Below are 13,167 nucleotides of genomic sequence, written 5' to 3'. Positions count from 1 at the left end.
AAAGCAAAGTTAACTAGTATTCCTCTCTCCAGCTGCTCCAATCTCTCACTTAGGAGCAAACCCATCCACAACCAATCACCCACGCAGAGTGCCCTTGTCCTCATCTCATGACCTCCCTTTTGTGCCTCCCCACTGGACGCAATATGCTCAGCGGAGCCCCATACGGAAATATTTCAGAGAAAGCTGTTGTGGTTTGTTGTAGCAAAAAGAGCAATGCATTACTTCTGTGGTCATCACAAACTAGAGCCTCCTTTGGTCTGCCTTCAGACTAAGCACCGACATAGGAATCACATGTGACCATTTTAAAGACCCATGTGGTCCTCCAGAGCCACAAGCAAGTGGCAGGTGGGCTGTAGCCCTGTAGCCATGGCACCAGCAATGCAGCAACGGCTACAGGAAATCCAGGGATTCTTATGAGAAGTTGTGCAAGGTTGTGCTGGTTGCAACACTGGGCTTGTCCACACTTCTGCTTGTCCCACCACTTTCCCCCCAGGGAAAACTTGCCCTTTACCTCTGTATCGGAGTGGACGTCAGTTGTGTTTTCCACGGACTGCTACTTGCTCTGATTCAACAATAAAGGGTAGGTTTCCCCAGGGAAAGCAGTGGGGCAAATGGAAAGCCGCTCAGCCTAGTAAGCATGGGACAAGCAAAAAACCTCCTGGACCCGTGCTTTCTAGACAGGGAACATGTGGAAGTGTGGACGAGCCCTGTATGCATGGCAGATATGGGTGAGAGGCGGTGACAGCTTCCAGGTGCTTCCAGGAATGGGTGCTTTAGCAGCACCCACTCACTGCCATTCCGATTTAAGCTGCATGTGGAATAGCAACTTTGCTTCCAGATTTCTGGAATCCAAATGACATCCTGTAACCAAGTGGGTAGTTCCCCCTTCCTCAGCCCCAGCTGCCGGGGCAGAAATCTGGTTCAGTTTTCATCTCAGTGCAAAACCACCTACCCGTAATTCACACTTCCCAAAGCAATACACAAACTGAAGCACACCTACTATTTTCAAGTCACGCTTCTCCAAATCTCGCAGCACAGTTCTCCAACCAAATGATGTGCATGTTGGGGGGAAATTGTACATAACAACATTCCACTAATGCATTAAATTAGGGGAAACTGCTAGCACATATAATTTAATATTTATTTAATGACTTATATTTATCTGTTGTTGCTGTTTTTCAGAAAAACAAGTGTGGTCCTAAGCAAACGTTCTTCAGAGCTAGAGCCAGTCACCCAAGATATGTGAACTTGGATATAATGGACGTGAAAGCACCTGTACAAGAGTTGCTGGGAATAATGGGACATCACAGTGAAGCTACTGGGGGGACCTTTAGCACAATAATAGAGAAATGCAAGAAACTGGTCAATGAAGCGGATATAGAACTTAAAGCACCTAGGCAAGCAACGCAACAGGAAAAAATTCAACACCTCCCAACCAATCCACAGAAGACATCTACTGGGGGCTCATCTACATTCCCTATCTGAATCCATTTATTACTTCACTGAGGACTTCATCAATGAAAACCATCCTGCTTGCAGTTTGCTGAAACTACACCCATCTCAGATGTACCATGCTGAAGAAAAAGACTTTTAGCTCATCTCCACGAGTTTCTTAGCACCAGTCGGTAGTGATCTCAGGCATTTGAAATGTTCACCTGATTTGCTGTGTTAAAGTCACAGCACTGACAGAAATGGGTGCTGGCGTGACACACTTTTCTCCAGCATTTATTAGGAAGACAGTGACATTTCTACACAGGGTGAGACAGTCACTCAGCAGCAGCCTGGGGTACTGGAACAACCTTGTTCTGCAGAAAGTAATAATTTTAATTTATAAAGTCAGGAGGGCCCAAAAGATGGTTTACAAATTGAAAACAGGCAGTCCAAATAAATAAAACTATAAAACTCAGGGAACATTAAAACAGCTTAATATAACTGATCCACAAGTAGACAGGAATTAAAATAAATTGAATGCCTGATGGAACAAATGCATCTTGCTACCCATTTAAGACCCAAGAATGAGGGGGCTAATCCAACCTTACTTGAAAGCGCACTGTAGCACCACAAACCAGTGTAAGGGAAGCACTGGGGGATATTGAAGAATTTGGGTGGTATGTAACCTGAAGCGTATGTAACCCGAGGTACCACTGTATTGCTTTTTAAATTGAAATGTCTCAAAGTGACTTGCAGGATAAAAATGGGAATATCAGGACACTTGGAAACCAAACGTGAAATCAGCAATGAAACAAGACCTAAATTGCTCACCCAAATAGAGGAATGTGGTTGGTGGGCATGGTCCATCAGATATTCTGGGCCACAACCCTGTGCAACCAAACGACACATTTAGAAATTGAAGCTACTGATGTGGGCACCACAAAATACCCATTTCACAAAAGAAAAACTGCCAGTGCTCTGAGCCCCCCTGCAAGAAACAGGCAAAACATACCTGCCCACACTGTAAAACAAAAAAGCAAAAAAAACCCCAAACACAACCATGACAAACACCAACAAAAAAGTAGGTCTTACATCTCCCCAAAATAGCCAAAACCCATTAAAAAGAAAAAGAAAATGAAATGCAAAGTTGTAATGGGCAGGGGCCTAGGAGTGCAAGGGTACCACGGTGCCTTCAGGTGCCGTGTTGGAGACCCTGGGTCTGGGGCTTCATAGGAAATAATCAGCACCTTCAACTGGGCTCAGAAAGAAGCTAGCCGGTGCACATTAAACAAAACTGAGGTGGTGTGGAAAGCCAACACTAGAAATTACTCTGGCCACTGCATTTTACACCAGCTGTAGCTCCTGGATGCTTTTCAAAGGAAGCTCCACATAAGAGTGTGTTACAGTGCTGCAGCTTGTACTCCCCCCACAAAAAGACTTTGGAAGCTACCCAGGAAGAAAGCCTGCCTTTTCCACTGAGATATCGCAAGTTCTGTATATTTTGGACGAAGTCCTCCACACCTAGAACATCAAGCTTTCACACTTTCCAACAGACAGACACAACGATTTTCTGGAGGACACCGTCAGTGGGCTCCTTTAAACTGTGAGAGGCGGAGGAGGCCAGTGGGAAGCATAAGCAAAGGGAACAAGCCGGCTTCTAGCCAGATGGTTTGGGCTGACAAGACAAGCCACATACTGTTTGTATTATAGGAATAAATCCTTTCAACCGAGGGCAATAATAACCCTAAGTTGCGGCTAAAAGGAACACAGCAAAGACCAAAATATCCAACATGGACATGCCCCCATGTTGTAAGAGTTGCCACAATAACAGACCCAACCTAGTTTCCAGGAAGACTCCCAGATTTACATAAGCCGTCCCAGTTTCTGATTTGATCCTGGAATGTCCTGCTTTTCCTTAGGACATCCCTAGTTTCATTGGATAAATGTTGGAGGATATGGAAGCTTTTTGATGTTTAATGTTTTATTATGTTTTTATTTATGCTGGAAGCTGCCCAGAGTGGCTGGGGCAACCCAGTCAGATGAGCAGGGTATACATAGTAAAATTATAGTTATGGAATAGGACGTCCCTATTTTCATCAGAGAAATGTTGGAGGGTGCGCATCAATTGTGGCGTCAGGCAGAAAACAAACCAGATATTTTGATCAACGGCGATGGCAGGTGGTTGAGGGTTGAGGGTGCAGGGACCAAAAGCAAGTACCTCAGAGATACCCAGGTGTGTGTGCCATGGACTCAGGCTGGCCTTCCTTGAGTCTGACAAACGGAGGCTTTCAGAGCAAATCAGGTCACAAAAGACGTGCTTACTGAGCCAGAGTTTGCTTAGACATCCATCTCTGTTGGCTGCTCATGGTGACAAAAAGCCTGCCACTGCAAGAGCAGCGAGAAAAGTAGACTCCATGAATGGAGTATTTGCCTAATCTGCTACCTAAGATCCTTTCAACTACAGAATCCCAGGTGGGATTGAACCTGGGAACTTCTATGTGAAGCAAGTGTTACATCAGGAGTTGCTAGCCCTTTGGGACAAGTGAGCACATTTAAAATGTTGAGAAAGCACTGTGGTTGCCAGTCATAAAATGGCTGCTGGGTGTGGGTGTGGGACGTAATACAAAATGGCTACCACAGCTAAAAGAGCAGAAAAAAGAGGCAAGCACACAAAATAGTGTGGACATGCTCCTCCCTCTCATGAACTCTGGACTTTTGAGAGGATACATACATACATACATACATACATACATACATACATACATACATAGCTTGCACCGTAAGAGGTACTGGAAGGTGCACTGGCATCCATAGGTTGGCAACTCCTGCATTAGATATATTTCCAGTAGCTGGTTAACAGGATCTGCCATAGGAAAAGACAACTGTGTAGTTCTCAGATAGGCTGCCACGACCACTGGGCGACTGATTCTCTGTGCGTGCTGCACAATGCCCACACTAAAAGAATCCTGCCCAAAGTGCCACAGGCTTTGTTCTGTGCACACTGTCCCTGGTGTTCCCCCACCCTCTCTCTGCTCTTGCAGCGAAAGACTCTTTGCCCACTGCAAGCGAGCAACAGAGGCAAGCATTGTGGCCCAAATAAGCACGTCTTTGTGACCTGATTTGCTCTGAAAGGGCCAGCTTGCCAGGCTTAATGACGGCCAGGCCGAGTTGGAGGAACGCAGTAGGGTGTCTCTCTCTCTCTCTCTCTGAGCTGCTGCCTCGTGGGTCCTACACCCTCTCACACCCTGCCTGCCTGCTTGCCATGGCCACCAGTCAACCCTCTGGCTGGCTGGCAGGTTGCAGCCTGCCCGTTGCCATGGCAACCCTTTTTACCACAGGGCCATCTCTCCCTCATGGGACGACTGAGCCCATGCATGAGAGCAATGGAGCAGTTTCACCGGAAGGATGCCGAGCCAGGAGGCAAAAGGGGCACCACATTTATCTGAGCCACCCATCCAGCCTTGTTGTGGATTTAATTAGCAAGGCAATTTGGGTTAAGCTATTCTTTCTGTCCCTCCTGACTTCTGTTGGAGATACTTAATGGTCCTTGTGCTAACGGCACCATAGGCACCTTCAGATCTGACTCAGTGAGGCAAAGGAAAGAAAAAGATTGGAATGACATGAGGATAAGGAGCAAAGAAATGAGAGGAAATTGGAGATGGAGGCAACAGTCTTAACTCCCCTGCAGAGTACTGTATAACCAAAGGTTTATTTTGCAGGTACAAGGCTTAACCAGTCTAGCCAATCCATACCTATCGGTGGGTGGCAGTGGGGAGAACCATGTATGTCAGGTCCTCCTTGGAGGAAAGGGGTGGGTAGGATAAATAAGTAAAATTTAATGTGTCGTTTCTGGGGCAGGGGCATAGTGCTGTCCGACAGAATCAGGTCCTCAGGAGGTTGAGCAATTCTGTACATTTTGGTTCTCCCTGTTTCTCATTTAAATTAAAGTTTCCCCATTTCTAGGGATTATTTTTTTTTAAAAAAAGAACTTTAGTGTGAGTTTCTCCTCATAACCACAATTTTGTATGCTTGTATTTGGACACCTTTACAAGCAAATTTCCCCAATGTAATGCATTCTTGCATGTTATTTTCACAAATATATGCATTTATATGCACACTTTATGTTAAGTCGTGGGTTGACATAGCAGCCGGCACAGCGATTTCTCCAAGTAGCTCTTTATTGTGGTAAGCTGAAATAGAACTGACTGCGAACAGCTCAGCCGGCCTGTATTTATAGGCAGCCGGCTGTCAACATTGTAACAACAGCCCAGAGTTCCCGCCTAAAATAACTGCCGCGGACCTGAGTGAAAACTATCTACAGACCTGAGTGAAAACTATATACAGTATCCCCCTGTTGGCCCAGGGTGAAACTACACTACATAACACCCCTCCCCACCGAGATAAGGCGTTAGTTACAATCGTAATGGTTTCCTTATATACAGCACTACGCGTAATGGTTCAATTAGGCACAAAAGCATATCGGTTACATTTCCCATACTTAGACCAACAGTGATACCTGTCCAACAACATAGTCCTTTAAATAAGTTGGGCGCTTGGAAACTCTGCCAGACCGCCGGGGACTGGTAGCCAAGTCCGGAGGGCCACACAGTTCTTGCTGAGGCTGTGGTGCGACCCTAGATGGCGTTGGAACCAACTCCCCTGGATCCGCTGCTGTGGGTGGAGCCTCCGCAAGTGGAGTGGTCTGAGTCTGTTCTGAAACGGCTTGGTTCGGCTCCACGCTGGCAGTTTGCGAGGGAGGTGTAGGTGGGGCCTCGCCATCTGTACGTGTCTCTTCTGGAGTCGCAAGCGCAGTTGGGGGCACCTCGGTAGTGTCCAAGTCCCCAACCCTGCGCCTAAGCTGGTCTATGTGCCGTCGCCACAAGCGTCCGTCTTCGAGTGCCACCTGGTACGAGCGAGGTCCAGTGACTCCCACTACTGTGGCTGGCACCCAAGGGATGTCCCCCACATAGTTCCGGGCAAAGACCTGGTCTCCTGGGACAAATGACCGTGGTGCGTTGGCACAGCCTGGGGGTTCAGCCACGGCAAAGTCTGGGTGTAGCCGGTCGAGCGGTGACCTGAGGCGGCGGCCCATAAGCAGTTCAGCAGGACTCCTCCCTGTGGCCGCATGAGGAGTGATGTGTTGCACGAACAAGTATTCGGCGACCCGCTCATGCCAGTCTCCCCGGTCCAGGCGCGCCAGTGCCTCTTTTGTCGAGCGCACCATTCTTTCCGCTTGCCCGTTGCTGGATGGATGAAAGGGTGCCGTTAGGGCATGGCGGATGCCCAGTCCCAAAAGATACCGCTCAAACGTGCCTGACGTGAACTGTGGTCCGTTGTCAGAGACAAGGACATCAGGACAACCATGCGTTGCAAACAGGCCTCGCAGCACCCGGATGACAGCTTCGGTAGTGGTGGAGGGCATCAGGGCGACCTCCAGCCATTTGGAATAGGCGTCCACCACTACCATAAAGGTCCGGCCGTGAAAGGGGCCAGCCAGATCGATGTGCACCCTCGACCAGGGTGTCTTTGGCGTCTCCCAGGTGTGTCCCTTAGCTGCCGGTGGTGCAGGCCTCGACTCCTGGCACGCTTGACAGGCGGACACCCAGGCAGTGATGGCATCGTCCATATTAGGCCACCAGACGTAACACCGAGCCAGCGCCTTCATTTTGACAATTCCCGGGTGGCCAACGTGCAGAGCCTCCAGGACGCGCTGACGGAGTCCCTGGGGAATCACGACGCGGTCTCCCCACAGCAGGCAGCCGCGATGAGCTGAGAGTTCATGTTGTCTGGTAGCGAAGGGCTGGAACTCCGATGCAGAAGGCCCTTGTGGCCACCCCCTCCACACCCAGTTGAGCACCCGGCTGATGGTGCGATCCTGGGCAGATGCGGAGGCCACAGTGGCAGCCGATACAGGCGCTGCCGGAAGATCCTCAATCAGAAGGAGCGATGAAGCTGGAGCCGGGTCTTCCACAAATGCTGGAAGAGGGCAACGGCTGAGGGCGTCGGCATGGCCCATCGATTTCCCCGGGCGATGGATGAGCCGGTAGTGGTAGGCAGCCAGGAAAACAGTCCATCGCAGCATGCGTGGTGAGAGGACCGGTGGAGTTGGACGATCACCGGCGAGGAGGCCCAGGAGTGGCTTGTGGTCAGTGATGAGGTCAAAAGTCCTGCCATAGAGGTATTCATGGAACCTCTTCACTCCAGCCACAAGTGCCAATGCCTCCTTGTCGAGCTGGCTGTAATTCCGTTCCGTCGGAGATAGTGTCCTGGAAAAGTAGGCGAGCGGTGCTTCTCTTCCATCTGGAAAACGGTGACTAAGGACAGCACCGATGCCAAAAGGTGAGGCGTCGCAGGCAAGGACCAGCGGCCTGGATTCACTGTACTGTACCAGCACACTGTCTGAAGAAAGGAGAGCCTTGACCGCGTTGAAGGCCGCCGTCTCCCGATGACCCCAGGCCCAAGGCGTCTTAGTGCTAAGGAGTCGGTGAAGAGGCTCAGCCACTGTAGCTTTGTGGGGCAGGAACATGTTATAAAAGTTCAGCAGCCCCAGGAATGCCTGCAACTCCGTTTTGTTTTTTGGGGTGGGGGCCTGCTGGATAGCGCGGATCTTGGATGTGGTTGGATGAAGACCGGAGGCATCGATAAGATAGCCCAGGAACTCTACCTGTGGAACGGCGATCTGGCACTTCTCCCTCTTTACCTTGAGCCCGGCCTCCTGGAACCTGGTCAGCACGGCACGGAGGCGCTCGAACAGCTGCTGGTGTGAGTCTGCAGACACCAAGACGTCATCAAAATATGGTACTACGCCCGGAAGCCCTTGCAGGAGACGCTCCATAAGGCTTTGGAAGATGCCAGGAGCCACACTCACCCCGAACTGCAACCGGCGGCAACGGAATGCCCCCCGGTGGGTGACGATCGTCTGGGCTTCAGCAGTGGCATCATCGACTGGCAGTTGTTGATAGGCTTGGGCAAGGTCCAGCTTAGCGAAGACCTTACCCTCACCCAGGGAATGCAGCAGGTGTTGGACAACAGGAACCGGATAAGCGTGCTGCTGAAGTGCCTTGTTGATCGTGCACTTGTAGTCAGCGCAGATTCTCACCGACCCATCTGGCTTGACAGGCGTGACGATGGGGGTTTCCCACTTTGCGTGGTCAACCGGCTCCAAAACTCCTTGGGCGATCAGTTTGTCCAGTTGTTCGTCCACCTTAGCCTTGAGAGCAAAGGGAACCCGGCGTGGCTTTAGCTTGATGGGGGCGACTTGCGGATCAAGGCTAAAGGAGATGGGCGTACCTGTATATTGGCCCAAGGTGCCGTCAAAAACCTCGGCAAAGTCTTTGACCAGACCCTCAGTCTCTGCGTTAGAGATGCAGTTGATGCCGGTGACTTCCAGGCCGAGGGCATCAAACCAGTCTAGCCCTAGGAGGCTTGGCCGCTGACCTTCGACCACCACCAACCGGAGCAGGCCCGAAAAATCCTTGAAGGCGATCCGGAACCGGCCAACGCCTACCACGGGAATGTCGTTTCCCTGGTAGTCTCTCAGGTGTACGCGGTGAGAGTCGAGTTGCCTTTTGGACACTCTGGGTACCAGTCTTTTGATGGTGCTCCATGACACGATGGACAGGGCAGACCCGGTGTCGATCTCCATGTCACATGGAGCTCCTTCAATGAGCACCGTGACGTTCAGCTTGCGTCGCGTAGGCGAGTCGGTTTGGCCAATCGTGGTTCCAGACGGGCAGCGGCAGTTGGTGAGAGCGAAACAACTTTCCTTGGCAGACTGGAGTGAAGACTTGGACTTGCGAGCCGATGAAGGGGGGGTGTCAGACGGAGCCGATCGGCAGACCTTAGCGATGTGGCCCCTTCTGGAACACTTCCTACAGATGGCGTCTCTGAATCGACACTTGGCACGGGAATGGTTGCCTCCGCAGCCAGCACATTCCGGTTGGCCCTTGGACTTCTGTTGGAACTTCCTGCGCTCCCGCTTTGTCTGGTGCACGTCATCGTCTTCACTGGAGGATGCCTCCTCACTGCTGGCCTCTTCATGATGCACCGGAACTGGCTCCCTAGCAAGACGCGGGCTGCTGGACTTGCGGATCTCCTGGGCGGAGCGTTCAGCAGCTTCTGAGGCCACAGCCTCCTCAATGGCTTTCTGTAGCGTGAGGTCTGGCTTGGCTAGGAGGCGCCGTTGCAGATGGATGTCCCGGACCCCGCAGACGATTCGATCCATCAGGGCATCGTCTAAGTCTCGGAACTCACAGTGCATTGCAGCCTGTCGCAGGGCGGTAGTGTAGTTGTTGATTGACTCCCCCTCTGCCTGGTTCCGGTGGTAGAACGCATGGCGGGCAGCAATCTTGGACGGCTTTGGTGCGTAGTGGTTGCGGAGCTTCTCTTGGATCGTGTCCCATGGTGTTGCCTGGACTGCTTCAGGCGCAACCAACGCTCGGGCCGTCTCAAACACCTCAGGCCCACAGAGGCTGAGGAATAGGCCCCGCTTCCGATCCTTTGAGACTTCTGTCAGCTCGTTGGCTTGGAGGTAGCAGTCGAACCGAGCGAGGTAGGAGTCCCATGATTCAGAGGCTGGCGCAAACGGCGGTAGAGGCACAAGTGAAGCCATGATTCCGATGCCGGCGTGAAGGGCGATGGATGGAACACAGTGCTCTAGCCAGAACAGTCAGCTCTGAATTGGTTCTGCCCAGTGATTTCGCTCAGTGATTTCGCTCTGTGATTCAGCTCAGTGATTCAGCTCAGTTCAGAGGCTGGCCGCATCTGGCTGTGCTCTGATGTCCATCCATCCCACCTTCGTCGCCAGAGTTAAGTCGTGGGTTGACATAGCAGCCGGCACAGCGATTTCTCCAAGTAGCTCTTTATTGTGGTAAGCTGAAATAGAACTGACTGCGAACAGCTCAGCCGGCCTGTATTTATAGGCAGCCGGCTGTCAACATTGTAACAACAGCCCAGAGTTCCCGCCTAAAATAACTGCCGCGGACCTGAGTGAAAACTATCTACAGACCTGAGTGAAAACTATATACAGTATCCCCCTGTTGGCCCAGGGTGAAACTACACTACATAACACTTTACCCTTATATATGCACACTTTACCCTTATACAGTATATGGACCTTTGTATACATTGTTTAGTCTCATGATCTGGCAAGGCGACGGAGAGGAGAAAGAGGTGAGGAGTGTAGTTGTGACTGGGACACACCGGGGCAAGCTAGGGATGGGGAAGTCAAAGGTTGATACAGGAAGTACTCAGGGGCAATGGAGAATGGTGAGGGAATGGAGGTCAGTGCACAGGAACCAGAGCAGCAGGACCCATCACCAGAGCCAGGGGGGTCCTTGTCTCCCGAACACAGCTGGCTCTGAGGCAGCAGGATGTACACTCTAGGAGGCTGAGGCAGGCAAGGATCCACAACCCAGCTCACTAGCTGGTCTGGTGGAGCTCGCTAGCTCTGGGAGGAGGTGTGCGATTCCTCAGCTGGAGTAGGCTCAGAACAGGTGAGGGTCACCTGCCCCATCAAGCCCATCAATATAAAAGGGCAGCAGAGCTGAGGTGCTGTGTCTGCTCAGCTTCCCATGTTAGCTGGGCCATGGTTTGGATGTTCCAGGGAGCTCTTCGTGACTGTGCTTATGCAGGACTGACTTGCAGGTGTGCTGACCCCCTGGAACAGCTGCAGAGGTGGGAACCTGGCCTGACTGGACTTTAGACCTGTTGGGCTGCATGCTAGCATCTGCTGTGGGACTGGAGAACTGCATTGCAAAAATGAGGAAAATGCACATTTGAAGGGTATTTGTGTTTCGATTTGCGTGTTGTTTTGGAAGGTATAAATTTGGTAAGTGCACCTTTAATTGTGAACTTTCTCCATCCCTAGCAAATAAGGCAGGTACTTCCCTGTGAAAGATACAGGAATGCAACAACAAACTGCCTCACACTAACAACACAGTAGGTCCACAGTCAAACTGCCAAAGCTAGTTCACTTCTCAGAAAGCTGCCCAGGGGGGCTGGACTCCATAAATTTGCCCCTGTGGGAGGCAGGAGGCTAGGAAGGGGCTCAAGGTAGAAGTTTGTACAATTTTGCAGGTTGCAGAAAAAGTGGGCATGGAATCCTGCTCCCTGCCAGTAACAAATAGCAGCCTTTGCCAACTTGATGCAAACCAGACATTCTATACTACATTCCCTATCAGCCTTAGTCAGTATAGCAGTGCTTGTGGGGGCTGATGGGAACTGTAGTCCAAAATGTCTGGAGGGCAGCTACTCTGTCCTTCAGCTCTACAGTTGGCAACAACCCAATTGTTCATCTGGAGAAAGGCACTTGTGTTATCTTTTTGGCAGGTGAAAGCACTCAAGGTTTCCTAACAGCAGAAACCAATCAGCAGAACACTCCTGGAGCCCACAAGCACCATTGTGAACACGGCAAAGAGCCCCTCTTGTCAACCCCCCAGGTGACAAAGCAGTCCTCTTTAAGTAAACCAGAGGGGAGCAGAAGGCAAGATTCGGCCATTTTTGCACATGTGAAGCAGAGGTTATCTTGGCAAATGCATGTTCCCAAACTCACATATGCCAAAGTAGTTGTTCTGGAGTTTGGGTTCAAAACCACGATGGATGCTCTGGACATTTCTAGTGGGCAGGAGGTCCCCTGAGATCTAAAACTTATCTCTGTCTTTGCTGAACAATTAATCTTTAAACCTGAATGTGGAATATCAAAATACTACTCTTAAATGGAACAATCTACAGGTATTTTGGCAAGAAGCTGCATTATTTGTGTTTGGCCTTAGGGACAGCCGTGCTCATTTAGTTTTCTTCATTTGTTCTTGGAATATTTTTCCAATATATGGAAACTGAAATAGGAGCAAAGGTTAAGTGCCCCTGTCCAGTGAGAGACATCTGTGGATGCCTGCAGTCTTCTGCTCCCATTGCCATCGCAGATGTGAATCAGGACACACACCTCCTTTACAAGATGAGTATCCAAGCCTATTTTGCTGGTTGGATGCATCTTTTGATTGTGATGGAGATGCCCAACCAAATTCAAAGCCACCAGTTGTTATTCATCACTATTTACCTGAATTGAGTCTATGTTTTATTCATTTTTAATCCACATGATCCTGTGGCTCTGGAAATTTCATTCCAGCAAGTATTTATGAATGGATGGATGAGCTGTCTTTGCTGGCAATTAGTTTGCATTTCAGAAAAAAAGTGAAATTGGAAATCTGTTATCAAATCTGGCACTTTGTCCTGGATTTTGTTTCTCCTGGATAACATATGTTTCCTCCTGCAATAGTATTTTCTCTCCAGTTCTATTTCTTGATTAGTGTTTTCTGTTTTGAATTTTGGAGACATTTTTTTGCCATGTTGTAATTGCACAAAATGACCTTCCCTTTGGGTTTTTGCATACTGGCTCTTGCTGCATGGTCTTTGATGACCAATGGCTACAAATTAGAATTCTTCTTTTTTGGGTGATCACTCATAGCCAAGTAAGATTGTCTTCCATAAACAGTTTTAACAGTGAGTCCATAAGTGACTGTGGAGGCCAATTCTGGATCCACACATCCTTCCACACTGGGGACATAGGTGTCTGGGTGCCAGTTGATTATGGTGAGGATCTGCCAAGGGTTCCTTCCTCTTAGCACATTTCTCCCTTTCATCCCGAGTTTGAGTGTCTTCAAAGCCCATGACACGTTTGAAAAAAGCTGTTCTCCAATTGGAGTGCTCTCAGGCCAGTGTTTCCCAATTGTCAGTGTT

The sequence above is a fragment of the Podarcis liolepis genome (assembly GCF_965112155.1).
Source record: "Podarcis liolepis genome assembly, chromosome: 7".
NCBI lineage: Eukaryota > Metazoa > Chordata > Lepidosauria > Squamata > Lacertidae > Podarcis > Podarcis liolepis.
This window is presented reverse-complemented; position numbering follows the sequence as displayed.